At 45.3% G+C, this 22,959-nt stretch overlaps 1 protein-coding gene across 3 annotated transcripts in view; it reads right to left on the bottom strand.

The window, feature by feature from the left end:
• Nucleotides 1–22,959, bottom strand: part of CPNE4 (copine 4) — a 1,706,709-nt gene that overhangs the window by 1,675,054 nt on the left and 8,696 nt on the right. The window contains exon 1 of one of the 3 annotated variants that reach the window (XM_069648720.1): nucleotides 20,608–20,728. The exons of the other annotated variants lie outside the window; for them this stretch is intronic. The gene's annotated coding sequence lies outside the window, so the exon portion shown is untranslated. Of the gene's footprint in view, nucleotides 1–20,607; nucleotides 20,729–22,959 lie in introns of those variants that run through there. 3 annotated transcript variants of the gene reach the window in all.

The raw sequence follows: 22,959 nt of genomic DNA, 5'->3' as shown, positions 1-22,959 counted from the left end.
ATGCACGTATCATCTGTTGTGGTGTCCCCGGCACAATTTCGTACATTATCATCTAAGTTGTCATGTCTAAGGGGAAACATATGTCATATGTGCCGCGTAATTAATGGCATCCCAATGTTCCAGATTCGAAGGCGATCACTTGCACATTTTTAGACACGTGACAGTTGGACTTAACTGTCACTCTCTAGCTGGCGTGCTGGTGTTTAGACACGCATAGGGTCTTGTTATTAAATACACCTATTTACGTCTATACTACATGGTGTATGATTATTACTTACCACACTCACAATTAATTTTTAATAAAATATCTGTTTATCAACGGCACTGGTGGCACCAATAACCTATGACCCTTCACCCTTAAACGTAATCCACCATTCATTCAATTGGCATTTCAGCGAGCGAATATTGCTCAAGCCCCTTGTGATCAGCTGTTTAGGGTGAGCCCACTCTCACCACCCCTCAATGTGCAGCACAACTGTACACATCACCAAATGTACGCCCAGAGCCGCGATTGGCCAAATGTTCTAAACCCGATGCCAGGTTTAAATTGAAGAATGTCTGCCTTTAAAGTCTGACAGAAACCAGTAGCCCAAAGGGATATTGGGGCCAGTTTTTATACCAAATAGTTGCCATCTGCACAGTGGAGTCGAATGGATCAGGAAGGCGGAATAGTTGTGCTTGAAATGTGGTTCCTTCTTAGAATTTTGTGGTTCTCTGGATTTTCTGCAAAATACCTTGCAAACAGTCGACTATCCAGATAATTGTGATTAGATAGATAGATAGATAGATAGATAGATAGATAGATAGATAGATAGATAGATAGATAGATAGATAGATAGATAGATAGATAGATAGATAGATAGGATAGTTCTGGAGCTGGTGGAAGGGCTGACCACTATGTCATCAAATTCTGCTGCGTGGCATCATGCAACAGTGGGCAGTGGTTCTGTGGTCGGTCACCAGTTTATCGGTTCATGTGACTGTCTTTCGTGGCAGCGACCTTAACGTGGTGCGGTATCTTGACTTGCTAATAGATTTTGATATATCACCAATATCACACCACGCTCCCTCTACAAGGTTTATGTATCTCCGTGTGCCTATATCCACGCGTTTATGGTTTCACTAATCTGAATGTTGTGTCCCTCTCCAATAGCATGTGAACCAGGACAGTGGCAAACTCGGGTCACTCTAGTATACAGATACATTCTAAACCCAGTATTCTATAATTTAATTTATTTCATTTCATTTTATTACATTGCAAAGCTCTTTTCACCAAAAGCGCTGAACAAAATTTTCAAAAAAGCAGAACAATTCACCTTGATATGTTAATTTCTGGCGATGTCACATCCCATTGCGTTTTTTGATGAGCCCCCCACTTTAATTTTTAAGACTTGATCCCTGGAAAAATGCAAACAACGGACAGAGAGAGGAAGAGAATTCCAGTATTTGGGTTTAGAAGAACAAATGAACAGAAACTAGAAGAAGCACAAAGGGGTTTAGGAACAGTGAGAAAGAATAGATTGTGTGATTGAAGAGACCGAGAAGGAAAGTAGAACGACACTAATGAAGAACATTTAGAAACAACTGAGAGGAAATGAAAATGGAAAGTAACGAGGAAGTAAAGAAAAAAGGAGACGAACCGAAGAATTATAAACAGAGCAAAGAGGAAGAAGATTTGAGGCCGGGAGACCAAGGAGAAGAGATGAACAGTAGTCAATTCGAAAGAAAACCTGGGAAAGAGAAGAAGTTTAGTAGCATGGAAAGAGAGGTAAGGACGAGCACAGCGAATGTTGAAAAAGGCTTAGCGACAGGAAATAAGGCAAAGGATCAAAAATACATGCAGATGAGAAAAAAGGCAAAGAAGATAGGGCAAAGGAGAGAGATGGCGGAGGAAGAGTAGGAGGAATAGTTGAAGCAGGGAAGAATAGAACCTCAGTCTTAGATGGGTTGAGGTGAAGAAAATGGGAAGGCATACAGTTCTGGACGACAGAAAGACAGTTTGACACAGTAGTGTAAAGTGTAGACTCAAAAGAAGAAAGGGAGAACAAGATTTGAGTGCCATCTATATACAGATGAAAGGAGAGACTAAATGAGGAAATGAGAGCCAAGAGGGGGGCAGTATAAAGAGACAAAAACAGAGGACCGAGTACAGAGCCTTAAGGGACACCACAGAGGAGAGGTACTGAAGAAGAGGTGTATCCAGCCCAGGTAGCAGAGTAGGATCGCTGAGAAAAATAGAAGGAAAACCATTCAAGAACAGAACCAGAGATGCACAAAGTGGAAAGAGAAGAGATACAACGAGAATGATCAACAATATCGAATCCTGCAGAAAGATCAAGAAGAACGAGGATAGATGAAAGCTTTAAATGTCATTTTGTGGCATTTCATGGCTGAAACCAACATAAGGCTTATCTCTGAATCGGTCACGTGTACAGAGAATAGCTAATTCCAGTGTTATATTATGTGGCATTTCTTAGCAGGTCAGAAATCAGTGGGGTGGTTAGCTTTGAATCAAGCAGGGAAGAGTAGAGAAGACTTATGAAATACTTATACCAGGAATCAGGAAAGTGATAGCTGTGAGTCGATCAATGTATAGATTACTGCTGCCCCCATCCTTATATTATGTGGAATTTTATGATAGACACCAAGATAACGAATAGCTCTGAATCATGCGTGTGTGCAGATGCATGATAACCCCAGGGATATAATATGTGGCATCACATAGTAGTGACCAGGATAGTTGATAGCTCCAAATCAGGCACCTGTAAAAGGACTGCTAAACAGTTGTGGTAAGTTATATTATGGGACATGCATATAGCACCTAACTGTGAATGTTATGGCCTTGAAGCGCTTTGTGTTGTCTCAGAATTTGGTATACCATATTCTGAACTTTAAAGATAACACTGTGCATTACATTGCAGGAATATAAAAATTGCTTTGACAGAGATGACTATTACAGCACCTTATATTTAACTGTTTGTATGTGTTGGGCAATGTCAATGAACCAGTAATTGCTGGCAGGAGAGCCTATTTTGATGCAGCATTCCCTGGCAGGCACCTGTATAGTAGCTATTTCTGAGTCAGGCAGGGTCACAGAAAACGCCTGAAAGTGTTGTGAAAAAAACATACACAATCAGACCTCAACATCACATGACGGATACCAACCAAAAACCCACCAACGCTCAGACACCGGTTTCTCCAAACTGAAGCTGCCAACAGCACATCAAAGCTCTCTTGCTCTTCTCCTCAATCTCACTAACAAACTCCACCAATTGCAGATCTGCCAGAGCGCCAAGAGACCAGGCAAATGGTGACGGAGTGCGGTACAAGGCCCATTCATATATGAAGTGGCACTTCAAGGCATACCCCAGAAGGGTAGATAGATCTGAATCAGGCACTTATACAGATTACTGATTAGCAGATAGTTTTATGATGTGGCATTTCACAGCAAGCTCTAAGACAGAGGGTAGTATGAACCAGTAATTTCTACAAATAAAAATGGTGCAGAATATAGGGTTATACTATTTTTGTTATTTTTTATTTTATTTATTTGGTACGGTTGAGAAACTCAACCTTTCAAAACATGATAATTACATCTTTACATTTATCGTTAAGATAGAATTTAACAATTATTACAAATGTAATCATTACAAAAATATAAAACAATACTTTTTCAAAATGTTCCAAATAGCCAGGTCAAAACCTCAATAAGAAAACTTTACACCATTTACATCTTATTGACCATTTTACCACTATTAGAGCGTTTCCTTTTTGTTATCCACATCATCTCTACCAAGTTTTATCTCATTCAAAAAATGTATCGACGCATACCCCACTGATTTTGAATATACATGGAATATATACTTCCATAGATCTTCTAGACCTATGTGTAGTTTATATTCAAATAGGGTTTTAAAGTGCTTAATTCTTAAATGCTTTAACACATCACATTTTGTAAAGATGTGCTCTAAGGATTCATCCTCAATATTACAGAACCGGCATGTGATGGTCGCCACTGTATCTTTGGCCCATTTAGCTGTTACAACTCTCATGTGCCATAAATTCAATCTTAATCGAATAAGGCCGGTGCGATGGATAGTGCTAGGAGTTTTTAAGAGATACGATTCAGTATTACCATAAGCTTTAAGGGCAAATGTATTTTGAACAAAACTTTTGTACTTGTGACACGATTCTCTATTTTCTATCCAATCCATCTCTCACATTTTACATTTAGCCATTATACTATGTAGCATTTTACAGCAGGCACCTGCATAGTGGACAGCAATGAATCAGGTATGTGTAAAGAAGGCCGCATAACTCATCATATCTCTAGCTGTATCCGGCATATTGTTTGCTGATCTTGAGCTCTCTATCCCCCCTTGCACATCCTCTCTCTCTCTCTCCTTCTCTCTCCCTTACCCCATATCACTATATGTCTCCGCCTCCCTCTCCCCATCTCCCTCCCTCCCTTTCTTTCTGGGTGAGCGTTGCATTGTCAGTGTTGTGTAGGTTATATCACCCCCAGCTTTTGCTGACAGCAACACGACCAGAGGAAAAAAAACAGATATTTTGAAGGAGAGGGGTGCTGTGTTTTTTATGGTTAAAAGTGGAATGCTAGCAGCACTTACAGGGACAGTCCTGGTATTTGGAAACAGGAATTGTCATTGCATTTGTCCTTCATGGATGTCACCATATCACAATGGGGGCGCATTGTCCATTTGGGGAGAGAAGAGGAGGCTGCAGATAGGCTCTGAGTGTGGTTCTGTGGTTCTAAGAAGCCTATTAGAGAACCAGAGGGCCTGGCTGCAGGATCTGCACATGTTTAATATGTTATTTAATTATTAGTGTTAGCGCATGCTATAACAAATGATGGAGTTCAGCACCACTATCGGCCAATCAGTTCCCAGCACACACAATTAAAAATGTCCTCGTTGCACACAGAGAACAAACATATCATTGGTTTTAATCTGAGCATGACCAGTTCCAAAAAAGAAGGATATTTTTGGAGACAAAAAGGTGTTTATTCCCAGCAAAAGAAGCTATTAAAAAGGGGTGGTATTTAAATACACTAACATTGTAAACTGGCTCTTTTTCAAACTGTACAATGTTCATTTCTCACCCTCTCCATCACCGATTAGCTACCTGCTCCTTTTTTCTCTGCTTACCTCCCATTGTTCTTCACCCTATGATTGTAAAGCGCTCTGCTGCTTCCCGGAGCTAGGCCGTGTTCAATAAATACCCTAATATTAATAATAATTTCTCATGATCACTTCAGGCGTATAGTGTGGTTGTAATAGGAATGTAACACGTGTTTTCCTGAGCAGAGTATGCTACCAACACCTGTAATAATCATATAATTTATTTGCAGATTGAAGGTCATCATTACAAGATTAGCAATTTGGTACACTCCCTCTCTGCTTTTTCAAAATGCCCCTATAAGAAAGGGGAAGGGGGGACAAATGTCACAAATGAGGGTCCATGGCTCATTTAAGACAATCAACGAGCATTTTGGGAACATCAGAATCGCCACAGATCTACATATGATGAATGTATCTGTGATAAAGGGGACGTGTGCTTGAATGTCTATCATAATGCACCCTGATATCGAGACTCATTTCCCTTTTCACAACACCCACCCTAAGCATGAAGTGTTTGTAAACATAAACCATACATTCTGATGCTGTCATGTGTAATGCAAGGGGTCCCACAAATGGTTAACAGTAAGAAGACAGCGTTGGGATCTGGCTAGGAGGATACAATGGCTGCGATATCTGTCACTCCATTGGGGGGACTATTCTGTTTAGGGGCCTTGCAACATTTTGGAAGAGACTATGAGAGGGGAAGCCTGAGGTTAGGGTAAGGATGGTTGTGCATATGCCCAAACCCCAATGCAGAGACATTCTTACATAATCATGCACATAGGATGTGACATCTCATTGCATGAAACATTAGAGGACATAGCTTTGGATTGTGGACTTGTACTGATTACATGTGGCCTTGTAAAAGCGCATGTCCACATATTGGCGCTTTATACAAGCCGATAGTATCCCAATGTTGCCATCAGAGGATAATTGAGGGCCATTGTGATTTATAGTGATTTCGTAAAGATCACACTGTTTGGTTATGTTTAACAGTCTCCAATTACGCTCCTAGACCAAGCACGTTGTGCGTGGAACTCCAAGACAGACACCGAGATAAAGGGTATTTGGATCAGCCTCGTGTACAGACTCCTGGTTCACATCTGATGTCCTGTGCCTTGTCAATCTCTAACACAGGCATGGTCTGTGCAGAATATTCCATCAGCCGGGCTGAGGAAGTCGAGCATCCGCACGGTGGGTGCAGTGGCGGCTGGTGAGTTTGAAAGCTGGTGGGGTGTAAAGTTCCCAGAGGGAATTTTAGAGCGAGCGTGCGCAGCGCACAAGCCCACAATGCCCAAAGGGGTTTGGGCTGGGGTTCTCCCCTGTGAAAAGTTTGGAAAAATTGCCTCCCAAATGTGCTATTTACTGTCCAAAACCCACCGAAATATGACATAAATAGCATTAGGTTTTACATACTAATGGTGGTACATTATTCTTACGTGTTATTAATAGTCCTTTAGTGAAAGACATGTATAGTGTTTACAAATCGAGTGGCGGAAGGCAAACCAGGTTAAGACATTTTTTATTACACAAGAAGTAGGTTTACAGCTCCATCAAGTAATTAACTCTCAGAAGACTGCTTTGAAAAACAATAGCAGGCCCTACAGTGTGATGTTTAATGGTTAGGCTTGAATGAATCAAGCTCATAAGAGTTCCCATGAACACGGGTTATGGCGGGGAAGGGAAGGTACTACGAGGGAATGGCCATAGGGATTAGCATGGTCATGGGAAGTCAATGGGTGGGCAAGTAACCAAACAGCACCAACAAGCTGTGTGTCCCTCCACATGTGTCATTTCTCCCTGTACGCTAATGCAAAGTGTTGCCTAATAGGTGGCGCAAATAGCCTAAACTAAGAAGGCCGCCAGTTCATACAATGCAGATTATGCCGCACATGCCATGCAGACATGACGTCAGTCATTGTCTACGTATGACTGAATTATGTTCTGCGTACTTTAAGGAGGTCTCTTACCTATAGGGGTTTCCCAGTGTCAGCGAATTCCTCTGCTATGTCTGCCTCCCAGTCATGGGCACTGGCAGTGACCCACCTCTCGGCAGAGAGGGCGCCACACACCACTCGGCCGAGTGGTGGGTCACTGGCAGCAGTGCCCATGACTGGGAGGCGATCCTTTGCCCCCACCATGTGGCTTTTGATCCCTGTGTACAAGAAGTGATAGCAGGGGTCATGGTCCTAAAAATAGGAGTGGGGGGACTCAGCAACAAACGCAATGAGAAGTGACGTCGCCAGAAATTAGCATATTAAGGTGAAATATGCTCATTTCATTAAATTGGCTTTGTAATTGTATAACTACCCAAATAGCACAGGACGAATGGCATTTGCCTTTCATAAAATCAACACACACAAAACCAAGAGAGGATATTTTCTTCTTATAGTGTTTTTGAAAACGTTAAAAGGTGTGCATGTTTTAAACTCCGCAAACCGGTACAAATGTTTTCCGTGGAACTTGCAGTACTGAAATGGGACTGCAAGTTCCAGGGATAAAGTCCAACGGAGAAGCGAATCCCTGAGGTTGGCTTAAATTCATAAATTCAAAGAAGACTTCAATGGCCACGTCTAACCTTTGCTGACCTCACTTCAATACCAGGGACAGACTTAACCTACACAGCACTATTCAGAGTTAAGTATAAGCAGAGTTCAAGGAACAATATCTCAAAGCAAACTGCTGCCCCTGCTTTAATCTTTACATCTGTACGTTTTTTCTGTCTGGAAAGTAGGGGCATTTTGTGTCTTGAAACATGGTACACTCATACTGGGGCCCGGATGAAAGTAGAAGGTTATGGCTTTTCTTAGTGAAAAGTGTTTGTGTGCAGAGTATGGCAATGTTATCTTAACACATTCTGCCTATGACAGTGTATGCACTCGAGCCACTCAGCAGAAAGACCAACGATTGACTGGGCATGTCTTCTCAGCTGTCCTTTCACTCTCCTGAGCTGATGTAAAACACTTTAGTGGGCTTTGTGTGAAGCTACCAGCACACCCCCACCAAGATCGCTGTATGGTATCACAAAGGTTTGGGGTGGACAAACACCCTTGCCCCACGCTAAAAGTACACCCGTGTAGGCTCCGTCCTCTCCTGCACTCAAGTGGCTGTGATAGCTAACCATGCTGATTATGGCAAACCCTTTTATCCATGAAGGAAGTATAATACATATCTAGGGCTGGCCTGCCATTTTTAGACATGTCTTTGGAAGATTGCCTGACTTTATGTACTGGTGGGAAAGACCAGTATCCTTTCGCCCTTTCTACGTTGATAGGACATCAATAATACTTTGCACTGAGTACATCATGACTTGAGTTATACTGAAAAGTCTTGCTGACTGGCCTTGCTGCGTGCGTGCCGCTGCAGTGCACGCAGTGCACACACACAAATAGATGATTTTTATTCAGTTAAGTAACTGAATAAAAAATCATCTCTTAATATTGCGTCAATGCAGCAGGGCAGGCCCAGGCCTCCCAGGGCCTGTGCGGAGGCGCACTATCAGGGCCCAGGGCTGCCGCCTGCCCCACATGCCTCAAGGTGTCTCCAGCACCAGATGGTGCTGAAGACACCTTGGGGTTCTGGAGACATCTTGGGGTCCGCAAGTCATCAGGCACCTCTCTCGCACGGTCGCACCGTGCACGACGAGAGAGGTGCCCAGCCCGACTCCGACCGACTGGCTTCTAATGGAGCACTAAGGCCTGGCCAACTTAAATTGCCATGGCCAGCAACTTAGCAAGAAGCATTAAGCAACAACAGTGAATGTAATGTACTCACTGTTACCAGCGGACCAAGTCGTGGGCAAACTTTTTAGGCCTGCTGCTCTTGCTCTTCTGATGCTGACTGTTCACGTGCAACCAACGGCGATTAAAGAGAGAACGAGAATTGTGGGGGGCTGGCTCATGCACCCTACGTCATGACCCTGACCCCACCACCACCCTCAAGTCATTGACTGCCTCCCGCATAGATACAGTAATGTGGCAAATTGTGCCAGCCATTGGCAAACAGCCAATGACATTACTGTATCTATGCAGGGACGGAGAAATTGATAATTTGGTGCGCTGTTTACGCACATATTAATACTGGCGGGCCACCCCTCAAGCACCCCGCCAGCCTCCTACTTGAAAGGGCTACGTAAAGTGCGTGGAGCTACGAGATCCCTGCTGGTAAATACAAACAGAATCGATTCAGAAGAACGTCTGAACTTCTGAATCTGTATAGTGGAAGTCACACCTGGAGGGGGTCCTAGGTGGGGGGTCGCGCCCTGCCGCCCTATCATAGCGGCCGACACTGGGTGGGTGTGTGCTTCCCTGGGCTTTTTTTAAATGTTGTATGAAATTGAATGATGGTAGATTAGCCTGCGGAAAATGTGTCGGGCAAATCTTCACACATTTTCAAATACTCACTGCACGACATATACATAGACCTGTGTACTCTGGGTGTACAAAGCCTACAGGCACAGTCCCCCTGTCATATTGTGTTGGGATATAACAGTCAGGATTATACTGAGTCTCTCAGAAGGGGGAGGGCAAATCCTTCCTCCTGCCACGGCCAGCATAATCATTTTTTTTAATTGTTTTTAGTTAATTTTATACAAACAAATTATTTAAATGAAAACAGAAATTAATTTTGTCTTGTTACATATTAAAACACACTTGTGAGATACTTATAATCTAAAAATGTCAAAGTTAATACAAAATTAATACAAAAATTAAATACACGATCGGCTATGTTTTCCTGTACATTTAGCAACAATCCTTCATATTGTTTTTGTTATAAATTCAGAGCATTCAAAATATTTGCAGTTGCAATTCTGATTCTCACTAAACGAGCCGAGAAAATTATTTTCCATCTTAACTCGTGATTTACATCTGCAGGAAAACAGTATACATTTGCAAAGTGTGTTTTCCTCAATGATACTAGCTGAGAGCAATCCATAATAAGATGTTTGATAGTTTCTTTCTTTCCTGGCAAATGACAAAAACGACAAAGGTTATCTGATTTCTTAATTATACGTCTGTCAGCTAATACTTCCCTTGTTAGCCATAAATTGAACCTTAAACGCATAATTGCTGATCAAACAGTCAAGGATGGGCTTCTTACTAAATAGGGTGTCATAATTGTGTACTTTTTATCAATCATGCAGTTGCCATCAAAATGTTTATAGGTCAGACATAGCTCTCTGGTGTGAATCCAGTTAGTCATAAAGATCTAAAGTTTGGCTTTCATCGGATTTTTGACAAGAAGATCAATTGTTACATTTGCGTTTGCAAGCGTGTTATAAATACTACGCAACTATCTCTTAGCAAATACATTACTAGACAATAACAGGTAAGATGACAATGTCTTCAGAACAGTAGTAGTATTGGTACACATAAGGCATTTCCTGAATAAAGCACATAGGCGCCAATGATATTGAGCAACCAGAGAAATCAAGCCTAATTTATAACGGATCCATACTACTGGAACCCCTTGGGGCAGGTGTAGGATCTGTCTCCAGAATAATGCTTCCAGTTTATCAAAGGTATAATCGTCAATTAATTCCAATGCTTCCATTCCATATAACAACACAGGGTGCATTTTTGGGTATAGTAGGTCCAAGCTGGCATGATTGAAAAGTTGCCATATTTTCTCATTCTAATTTTAGTTTGGGATATTGATGTTTGCAATTTTTGTTGCAATCTTTCTAGGTGGCTTTGATTGCGTTGACTCATGTCAATAGTAATGCCCAGATAAACGTATTGGCTTACAACATCGATTGTAACATTTTGTATAGTCCAAATCATTGTGTTGCGAGTCATCCTTTTCGGAGCGTAATCACAATTTTGGTTTTTCCCAAATGTATACTTAGATGATTGACCTGAATATGCTGTGTTAGAAGTTTTAGTAGGGTTTGTAAGCCTACCGGACTTTTGGAACAGAGGACTAGGTCATCTGCATATAATAATGCTGCTACAGACCTACCATCCAATTTCGGGGCATCTGTTGTTTGATTTACAAATGCTTCTTTGATGTCATAGATAAAGAAGCTGAACAACGCAAACTGTCTAATCTGTATGGAGGTGTTTGAATGAAGTGCATAGATGATATCTTTGAGTGTGTCTGGACAATTTGCTGTCAATAATTTGTCCATTAATAGTGGTCTGGAGACCGAATCAAAGGCCGCATTGAGGTCGATGAAGGCCAGGTAGATTGGCTGTTTGGTAGCCCGTGCTTGGCTCTTGATGGCACTTATGCATGCTAAATTGATGGTAGTGCCCATCCCCGGTACAAACCCAGTTTGGTTTGGGTCTCGTCTTTGATGTGTTTTGGTCCAAGAGTTGAAGTCTTGCAGCACAAGTCTGGCAAAAATCTTGCCAGGTGCATCAAGCAATGCAATTGGTCTATAATTGCTGGGTTTGGATCAATCACCCTTTTTAAAGATGGGTACAACAATAGAGGTTCGCCAGGAATCGGATATACTTCTATTACAAATGATGGCGCTGAAGATTTTGTCAAGTATAGCCGCCCAAGCAGGTGGATTTGTTTAAACATTGCATTGTTTAGGCCGTCCGGTCCTGCCGCTCTGCATCCGCTTGAACGTTTTATCAGATCTTCTATTTCGATTGTTGAGAACTTTAGGTCCCATCTAGCTGCTTCAGGAAAGTGGTGATTCATACCTGAGGTGCTTGTGTCACTATAGAGTTCAGAAAAATGGTGTATCCATTGCCATTCCATGACACCATTTATCTGGCTGTGATTTTGTTTATCATGTTGTACATTATTTAATAGCGACCACGTTTCTGCAGTGCTTTTGTTCTCAAGGGTCTGCAGCATGCATTCACTATCAGCCTGGAACATAAGGGCAGCTCTTCCGCGAGTCCAATTTCTGAATTTGGTTTTGGCTCTTCTCATAGCTTGAGATTGTTGTTCAAGTGGAAGAAACTTAATTACTCTCCTTTCTCTTCTCAATTCTGCTTTCCAATCTTTCACTTCTTGGTTAAATTGGTGTTTATGAGAGAAGGCATGCTGATAATTTTTCCTAAAGACCGTTCTGTATTTGTTCATGATGTTTGCATATGATATGCTGCTCTTTTCTTGCATGTCCAGAGCATTTTCCAGCATGTGTAGGTTCTTATCAGTCCACCTAAATCTTGTTTTCGCATTGTTAACCATGACACTTTGCATCATTCTTCTGGTAGAATTAGCAGGTTGCTTCAGGGACCAAGGCCAAGTTAGCGCGAGCAAATGATGATCGCTGTTTATTTGTTCCACGATCATGAACTCAGTTGCTATGTTGAATAAGTTCTCATCTATATAGATGTAATCAATGATATTGCCAGTGTCTCCGCGATGCCAAGTATTCCTCGGTGGCACATCCCCTGGAAGGGAGACGTTGGTCAATCTAAGGTTCCTGTCGGCCATGAACTGGGTCCACCTGTTTACTTGCTCGGACTGGGTCTTATTGCGATTCGAAATGCAGTTGAGGTTGATGTCCCCTACTAATATGGTGGCCGAGATGTCTGTGGCAGCCAGTATTAGGTCCAAAAGTGTGGTTAGTGCTTCATACAAAGCATCATCTGTGATGCCAGCTGGGTTCCTATTCATGTCGATTAGTACAAAGGTCAAATGTTGCAAATTAATCCTAACCAGCTGTAGAAATGCATTTGGTGCCACCCAGGGCATGATGGTAAACCCACTACTTTGTTTAACTGCTACTAGTAATCCAGAGGTAGGTCTGCCCTTTGACGCTTTCATTGCCGATAACAAGGAAACCTCATGGTTATTCCAGAGAGGAGTGTTCCTCAGCCAAGTTTCCTGTAGGGCCATGATATCATAATCTGCCAGACAATTTCCTTTTTCAATCTGCAGATGGTTATGTCCACGAGTGTTCCACGAGGCAAGGCAGATGTTCTGTGAGCAAGTGGTTGATTGTTATGCTCTCTGGTTCTTCGCAATTTCTTGCACTGATTTCTGATGAATTTGGGGCACATATTTAGGATCCTGGCTCGGTTGTTGTTCTCCTTGTCCTTTAGCATGCGGGTCTTGTGCAATGATGAATCCCAGCCTAAATATCTTCATCTTCGCTTTCCATAGTGCATTCAGCACAACTCTCGATGGTAGCCATAGTCATATTATTGAGAGATCTTTGTCATTCAGAAATTCTATTTGATCGATGTCTGAAGTTGATATGTCTTCTAGTTCGGGAGTATCTCCAAATATATTCAGTACGCTTGTTCTGCACAAATCATATGTTGAGTACGGGGCTGCAAGACATTTCATGATCAAAGAGTATCTCTTTTCAATCAACAAGGCCGTTGGTTCTTTGTTATTCGCTTTGCTTGAGTAATTCATTGCTTTGGCTCGAGGGTGCTGGTTGTTATGGCTCATGACATGTGCACTACCCCCCTTTATGGGAGCCGAACGGGACCAATCATCCTGACCATTTTGGATTTTTTGAGGTGCGCTATTGTCACCAGTACCTTGGGATTATTCTGATGGAAACCTTCGGGGCCATTTCTAGGCTCGTTCTTCCGAAAATCGGCATCTAGACACGATTTTACTGACATTTCAATTTGTGCCTGTTCTTGTAGTAGATCTCTTGATACTTGTATTAAGTGATGCTGTGTCATTCCTTCAGTGGGAGCAAAGTTGGAGCCAACCTGTCTCTCAATAGGGATAAAGCATTTAGACTGAGTACATTGTTTATTTGATGAGGTCTTTTTTGTGTTGGGCTCTAACTCACTGATCTCAGCAGCTGAAAGTTGACTCTCAGCTTGTTGTGGTTTTGTTTGGTTAGCACCTGAGCTAATATTGTCTTGTAAGTCCATTGTGGCAGTCCCACATCTTTGTTGAGTATTCATGTAAGCATTAAGTTCTTCTCGTCGAGATTCTATTGGTTGATCAAGGTGAGCTTCGTTCAGCCTTCTATATTGATCATGCGTGTGTCCTTCAGTAACCTCCCGATGGAATTGTCTTAGTTGGTCAACTTGGTCAGGTATGTGTTGCTCGTTGCACATTCCACTATGTCGGGAGGTGTTTGTTTCTTTAGTGTCACACGATAGAAACTGCTTCTTGGTCTGGCACATGGCGTGGGGGGAGTCTCTAGCTGGCTATATCGGCAGTAAGTTCGAGATGTTGCTCCCCTTTGCTTTCAAACTCTGTAAGTAAGCTTCGACTTAATTTCTAATATCTTGCCTGCGCTGGTCAAGATACATTTCGTCATTTGGACCAGAAGTTTGTTCATCTCCCATTATGGGAATCTCAGCAGGTTTATTGTCTGTAAAAGTTTGTACTTGGTTGCCTTTCACCGCCAAAGGAAGTTCAAGACACTCTATACTTGGGTATTGTTCGCCTTCGTTTAATGCATCAAGTAGGGCATTTAGGGGAGGATACGTTAACGTGTGATTTCTGTGAGGCGAAGTAAGGGCAATGCCACAAGTATTTTCATGGAGATCTTTAACTGGTGCAAGTAGCTGTGCTTGTGTCCCATGTGACTTGTTCAAACGTGGCCTTAACGATAGTTGTTGTTTTCTTCTCCCCAATCTTGTCTTTCTCAAATTCACAGATAGCTTTTGTTTATTTTGCTGATTTTTTTTGTTCTTGGTAAAAATATCAAAATGTCCTTCAGCAGTCTGTGTCTGGTTAATGTCTATTATGTTTTCCTGTGAACTTTGCTCAATGCTAATCCAAGAGTTGTTTTTCCTCAGTTCGTTTTCTGCACGGATATTTGGTATAGCATCTTGTGATAACACAGGTATTATTACCTGTTCAATAAATGGTATTACTGGTGGAATTTCCTCCACAGATAGCGTGCAGATGTCTACTGCGCCTGTAGGGGCATTGTTAGGATGTTGTGTAACATCGTCGTGACTCGCTTGTTTTTGGATGCTAGTTCGATTGCAATCCAATCTGAGATTCCTTGAACTAGCTTGGTTTGTTTCGCTAGTTTTGTCTCTAGTGTTTCGAACAGTTTAAAAAGGCTTGTGATGGTCATGTGCACCGCTGCTAGGGTGATTTCTAGCATGGTGGGGGGAGCCGGCCTCATCCCCTGTGGCTCTTGCTGAGGAACAGTAGTTCTTCGTGGAGTCGGGTGCACAAAAGAAATGGATGGTGACCCTTGCGTTTTGGAACAGTTTATACTTGGCGTGGAAGCAGTGCAGACATCGGAGTTGTTTGAAAGGTCATAATCACCAGCATGTAGTGAAATGTCTGGTATGACATAACTAGAGTCCGGGCTTTCATCAACAACACCGGGCAAAGGAGTTTCAGCCGGTGGCAAGTGAGGAGGTAACCAGGTGTTTCCTAGCATTGTTTCGTCCGAAACTAGAGGGACTTTTACAGAATTTGTTTCAGAATTATGTATTTCAGGAACCTGCGCCATTGGAGCAGGATTGCCCGGTTGCACGGAAAATTGTTGATTGGCACTACACGAAGCTGTGTTTGATGTAGGTGCAAACTGAAAGGTATCAGGAAAGAATTTGCGAATATCACATGTTGGGGTGAGTGAGGAGCAGCGAGTCACAGGTGTTAGTGTTATGACTTGGCGTGATACTCATGTTGAACTGTCTCCTTTTATACCTCCACCTCCCCTTTTCTGTGGTGGAAGTAGGTCTACAAGCATGTCTGACTTCAAAGAATACAATCACTGCACCATGTAATAGCCTACGACTACAATTACTAATTACTAATCACGATGACTAAGCTCACTTGCATAAAATTCTTTTAAAATGTCAGTGATCAGTCAAGCGACTAGTCCCCAACACTTCAGCAATGCATTAGTGACTTGGCACGTGAAACAGAAAGGAGAAAGGAACAGGCAGAACTCACGAGCACACGACGCTGCTGCGAAGTGGCAAAGTGGTCCTTTCCGGTCCTTGCCTCGGTGCACATGCGCTGTTGCGCGCACGTTCCATATTTATGCACCACGCCAAAAAAAGGGGCGTGGCCAATATGAGTGAATCTAAAACAAGTAAATTAGTGACTTGGCACGTGAAACAGAAAGGAGAAAGGAACAGGCAGAACTCACGAGCACACGACGCTGCTGCGAAGTGGCAAAGTGGTCCTTTCCGGTCCTTGCCTCGGTGCACATGCGCTGTTGCGCGCACGTTCCATATTTATGCACCACGCCAAAAAAAGGGGCGTGGCCAATATGAGTGAATCTAAAACAAGTAAATATATTAGTAATTAGTGACTCTCTTCAAGTCCAATATATATATATTTATTAGTATTGTAAGTCCTTATTCAAGGTTCACCTCGTTGCAGGCAGCAAAGCAGGTCCAATAAGAAAACGCAAGGAGAATTCAGGAACGGCTAGAAAGACATCTGTGGCAAAGTGGTCCTTTCCGGTCCTTGCCTCGGTGTAACAGTCAGGACTATACTGTGTCTCTCAGAAGGGGGAGGGCAAATCCTTCCTCCTGCCACGGACAGCATAATTAGCTATCAAATGCTTCATGGATCCGCCCTGTCCTTTTGTGTAAGCACTGCACAACGGTGGCAGCAATGACCATAATTAGCATACTAATAGAGTATATCTCAAATAGGCCAACATGGGGGCTAGCTGCAGAGGTGAACAAAGGAGACAGCAAACCCCAACAACCTTTCATATGCACTGTATCAACCTGAAGCCAGCCCATGCCCTTAGCATCAATGGACAGTGAAATGTCATGTCTGGGAATGTGTAGATAACAGTAGTGATCCCTGCAGGGAAACCCCATTTGAAGTATGTGATTTTATGGAGACAGAAAGTCTGTTCTCGCTGCAGCTTCAAGGGAGACCTCCCACTTTAATCATGATCCAAGGAAGGTTTCATTAACTGGAGAGACCCTTTGATCCACATCAGACAGGAAGATGGGTGAGACTTAGTAGTACATGTTTTCACCCCTTTACCTTTTCTGTTGCAAATCACTCTGGTTATGAACTCATGCATACAGGAGATTGTTGGTGGGGACCCAGGATTGATTCATTAAGGTATGCTTAACCTACACCAATCACTGTGGCCCATATGGCTTTAAAAAGGTGCAGTGCCACCCTTTTGAGCAGATCATCTGAAGACTTTGCAAGGAGTAATAAGAAAAACTAATTTGGACCCTGGCTGAAGGTACAGTCTGCCTTACAGCTTCCGCGAGTGAAGGAAGGCCAGGATTTCCAAAGAGGGAAGCAAGATCCGCCCCCTAAACATCTCCCAGGGAACATAGGGAGATACTGAATCTAGAGGACCCTCCAGCAGCTCCAGAACGGGTACCCAGCGAGCACACAGAGTGCCTTGCTAGGCTCGGCAAGCAAGCTTCCTAGGTGGGAAGTGCCATAGAGTCTCTGAACCAACCCCAGGACAAGGCTGGTGCCTGCAACACTCTCCTCAGCTTTGACCCGTCCACCTTAAAGGACGACAGGAGCCCAGTGAAGAAATAAGCAGTGCAGCGACAAGCATCATCCAACATCCACCTTAAAGGACATTTTCAAGCCAGTAGAGCCCCTGGAGCTTCAACCGACTGCACCATTGACTGTTGTCACGCTGCAGTCACTAACTTCATCCGAGATGCCTCAACCAGTGCTTCAGTACCGCCATGCTGCACTGAGACAATGATTCCTGACCCCAAGCCGCCATGTAGGCCAGCCTGCACATCCAGCCTCGCTCGCCAAAATGCTGCCGCCTGATACCTGCAGTGAACTCTGTTGCAGAAGCTGCAAAGCGCCCTGAAATGGACTCGATCCTATCGAGCACCAAGAACCTCTACAAGCAAAGGTACATTGTGGTTCTGTCCCCCTGCTCCTTTTCCAAAGGCCCCTAGTGACATTTTACGACCCATTGTTCCCTTTGTGCTAAAACCAAGTATCCTCTTGTGATTGATTACTTTAACGACTACCCTCCTGTCAGTATCCAGAGTGCATCCCATTTGCTTCTTTGAAACCATCTGTCCTCTGCATTTCTTTACAGGGTGGTCGTATTTGTAGTGTGCTAGAACCATCTGTTGTCATAATAATAAAGTAGATATTTGTATACAACCTTGACTGGACAGTCCCTGTTATCATTATAATCAATTAATTGGGTAATAATTCTATTTTTGCTGTGTTGCAACTAACCAACTATCGACATCCTTGTGGAGATAAGCCTGCGGTTCTGTCCACGTTACCAAAATTGGACAAGGAGGTTTATAATTTGCTTGTGTTTCCAATACGTTCGGATTTCTTCTGGTGTACTGGAGGTGTGGGGTTGATAATGGTTTAAAAACTGATATTCATCCCTGGACCACTGGTGCCCCGGAAGTTGATTCGTCACAGGCTGTTCTGGGACTGCCTGAGGCATCCATTACTCTCGGAGATATTGGACTGCTCTGTTTATGACGCACCCCACGAAAGTCAAACAACAGGACAGCACCCACAAAGTGCCCAAAATGGCCCAACCCAGTGGTGCCCATGTTAGGGAGTGCGGCAGGGTTTAGGGCCGGGGGTTGCTAAATCTACGCCGTGCAGCGTGCACACAGCTGCCAACGCCATGCTCGCAACCCACTGGCCTCTCGAATGGCACACGACGATGAAGGCATTGCGCCGCGATGCGAAAGGATAGTACACGGGATACGCAGAGCCTGCCCCATCTACACAGCGCGCGTGTGCGCCCAAGAGAAGCAGGCGCGTTAGAATAGGAGCGCGCCGAGATTGCAGGAACACACAGGTGGGAGCTGCGATGGCTCATATGCGACGTGCGATGAAATGTGCTCTTTTTGCATATGTCACAGAGGCGGACCTAGCTCTAATGAGAGAACATGGGCACTGATTGTGCAGGTGAGTCTCCTGGACAGCAGCAAGCAGGGCGCGTTGGCAAGGAAGAGAGGGCATCCGACTAAACAGTCTTTGTCTGCTCTCTTCGTAGTTTTCTTTTACATTACACATTTACAATTTGAGCAAAGGGGAGACAGTGATACGTCCAGAATCACACATTTGCAGGGTATGCTGCAAAAGCCGGGATCAAACCCCAAGTTATCGGGTTCTAAAATTAGAAAAATAGTTAGCTATTAGACCACGTATACTCTCTGGTACACAGCCATATGATACTCTAAGGTCACAATGATTGCAGGCAAATACTGCAAAATACAGATACGCGGCGGCGTCATGTGCGTGTAGTCAGATATGAGGTAATCGGAGATGCTGCTAATGCGACCCACTGGACCCCATCACACTCACACAGACACCCCCAAGCAGGGCCATCTCACACACAATGGCTCCATGGGCCAGCTACAGTAAACATGTTGCGCCTAAATAATAATGCATTGTCGGGGATGGAAGTGCGAAAAGAGCTTAGAAATCGCGGCGCTACGATTTCTCGACTGTCCACGTGAGCGCTCTGCAAAGCCGCAGAACGAATCCGTGCTATGAAGAAGGACGTCATCCTGTGTGCTGACATCAGTCATCCTGCGTGCTGACACTTTCAAATGAGCGTGCTGTGTGCCACGGACACTCCCTGTCTTCGGTCTTGCTGAACATTTTTGTGTACGAAAAAACACTGTACCGTTTCTGACACACACGCATTTCAACTCCATTTGCAGGCGATCTCCCCTCGTGTAACTCATTTGCAGTCTTGCCGAACGTAATCGGGAACATTAGATTTCAGTGGGTCTACACACCCTGCCGGCAGCACTTCCCTCCCTCCCAAAATGGTCATCTGCCTTCAGTTTAATGGATCCCCCGCCCCCGTGTCCCTGCCCCCCCCCACCACCCCAGCCCCGGCCTCTTTGCAAAATAAATCCGACATTACCCTCACCGCAGCCTCAGCGGCTCAGCGGGTTCAGGACTGTGGTCGAAGTGGGCGGGAGCGGTCGGGAGCGGCGCTCCTGTACATTTTATGTAAGTTTCACTGTACACACCTGACTGTTCTACCAGGAGCAAGGGCGCGGAGAAGTACACAGCACCACGAGCAACGAATGTGCACAAGCTGGGCACAGTCCTGAGAATGCACAGCAGTGTCCCGAGACGTGTTATCAACAAGATTGTGTCAAAAGTTACAAAGACTGCAGTGGCACACTCACTGTGAAAATCACGTAGTCAATTCCCGCGCCACTGTTTATATTGTGTACTGAATATGATGCATATAGTGCCACGCAGTAAACAGAATCGACTGTAGGCGCTTTCAAGGTGAACAGAACGGCTCAGGGTGTTTTGTCTTCACCCGATAACTGATGATATGGCAAGCGTGGTACGCAGTCAGCGAGACGAGGTGATTTGATGAGGATCACACGGCTTTGGCAATGTGAGCACGTGATCTACATCACGACCGTGCCACAATAATGTACTTTATTATAGTATACGGATAAAAGCCCCTGCAAAATATTTGTGAACAGAAGCCCACGCGGAAACAATATAGCGGCGACCAACCTCCAACAGCGCCAACACAGCTCTCTTCAAATTCAGCCAGATCCCGGCCCCGTTCCCCCCGACCCCTGGAGTGCAATAATGTCCCCCTAAGCAAATTCCGGATCCTGGAGTTGCTATCTCTTACCATTGCACGGTACTGCAGCTCCACGCCCTCAGCCGGAGCGCCTAGAAAGCAGCTGGACCCTCAAGAATAAGTAGGCGCTAGTGCGGAGCAGAGCCCTCTGCGCGGAGGGCAGGCGTATCCGTCAACCCTCGCGTGAAGGCGAATAGAAATAGAATATTGATTTTCTGAAACGCCAGGTCAGCAGCGTCAGTGAAACAGCAGCAATACATTCGCAATTATAAAATAAAACGTTACACCATGAATCGGGAAGGGGGGGGGGGGTAAGCGCGGCTTAAGGGGTGGTCACCGCGTGTCTCAAGGAAGTGTGTCTTAAATACACAGGAATGCAGGTTGAAAACACTGGTTTGCGGTTTCTGTTAAATGACTTTCACTTGATTAGTGACACAAAGAGAGTCCCGGCCCTGCCCCGCACGGGTCACCCTCCGGAACAGAGGAGCAGGGTCGGGTTACAGCCGCTGCTCCGATTACCCACAACGCGCACGATGCTGCCTTTACCAGCGTCTCTCTGGGGCGCAGGAAGGCGGGCACCGCCCAACGCTCCTGGAGGCGGGCTCCACTGCTCTCTCCCTAGAGGCGGGAACTACCCCTCTCTACCTAGAGGCGGGCACTCTACCTGGAGGATGGCAATACCCCACTCTACCTGGAGGCGGGCCCTACCCCACTCTACCTGGAGGCGGGATCTACCCCCCTCTACCTGGAGGCTGGCACCACTCCACTCTACCAGGAGTAGGAGACCTGCAGTCACAACTCCACTCTACCTGGAGGTGGGCATCCCTCTACTCGACCTGCAGGAGGAGTCCTTCGGGCACCAGTCCGCTCTACCTGGAGGAGACCTGCAGGCACCACTCCACTCTACCTGGAGGGTGACGCCATTCCACTCTACCTGGAAGAGGAGACCTGCAGGCACCACTCCACTCTACATGGAGGGGGCACCACTCCACTCTACCTGGAGGGGCACCACTCCACTCTACCTGGAGGCGGGCATCCCTCTACTCGACCTGGAGGAGGAGACCTGCAGGCACCACTCCACTCTACCTGCAGGAGGAGTCCTTCGGGCACCACTCCACTCTACCTGGAGGAGACCTGCTGGCACCACTCCACTCTACCTGGAGGAGACCTGCAGGCACCACTCCACTCTACCTGGAGGGTGACACCACTCCACTCTACCTGGAAGAGGAGACCTGCAGGCACCACTCCACTCTACCTGGAGGGGGCACCACTCCACTCTACCTGGAGGAGACCTGCAGGCACCACTCCACTCTACCTAGAGGGTGACGCCACTCCACTCTACCTGGAAGAGGAGGCCTGCAGGCACCACTCCACTCTACCTGGAGGGGGCACCACTCCACTCTACCTGGAGGAGACCTGCAGGGACGCCACTCCACTCTACCTGGAAGAGGAGACCTGAAGGCACCACTCCACTCTACCTGGGGGGGGCACCACTCCACTCTACCTGCAGGAGACCTGCAGGCACCACTCCACTCTACCTGGAAGAGACCTACAGGCACCACTCCACTCTACCTGGAGGGTGACACCACTACACTCTACTAGGAGTAGGAGACCTGCAGGCATCACTCCACTCTACCTGGAGAGGGTTGGTGCACTGGAGGTGGGGAACTGTAGACACCTTTCAGCTCAGAAATGCAGGCACCACTCCTCTCTACCCGGAAGTGGGCACCACTCCTCTCTACCAAGAGGTGGCCACCACTCCTCGCATCACCCCTCTCTACCTGGAGGTGTGCACCACTCCTCTCTAGTTACAGGCAGGCTGGGATAATACCATTCTGTCTGAAGAAGGAGATCTATGTCTGACACCCTCTCTCAGGCACCTCTCCCTCTGAGTACCAAATTCGCTTTGGTGATAATTGTATGTAAATGTTCTATGTAAAGTGCTTTGGTGATAGCGCTAAATAAATAACAAATGATCCCTCTGGAGGTTAGAAGGGCAGGCAGAGCATCACGCGAGCTGAAGGGGGAGACCTGCGGGTACCACTCTCCCTGGAGCAGATAAAGGGCAGGCGAAGCATCACACGAGCTGAAGGGGGAGACCTGCGGGTACCACTCTCCCTGGAGCAGAGAATGGGCAGGCGAAGCATCACACTAGCTGAAGGGGGAGACCTGCCGGTACCACTCTCCCCAGAGCAGAGAAAGGGCAGGCAGAGCATCACTCGAGCTGAAGGGGAGACCTGCGGGTACCACTCTCCCTAGAGCAGAGAAAGGGCAGGCAAAGCATCACCGGAGCTGAAGGGGAGACCTGCGGGTAGCACTCTCCCTAGAGCTGAGAAAGGGCAGGCAGAGCATCACTCGAGCTGAAGGGGAGACCTGCGGGTACTACTCTCCCTGTAGCTGAGA

The sequence above is a fragment of the Ambystoma mexicanum genome, chromosome 2q (genome assembly GCF_040938575.1).
Source record: "Ambystoma mexicanum isolate Mex_15411 chromosome 2q, UKY_AmexF1_1, whole genome shotgun sequence".
Lineage (NCBI taxonomy): Eukaryota > Metazoa > Chordata > Amphibia > Caudata > Ambystomatidae > Ambystoma > Ambystoma mexicanum.
The sequence above is the reverse complement of the archived record's forward strand: the minus strand, read 5'-3'. Positions and strand labels throughout refer to the sequence as shown.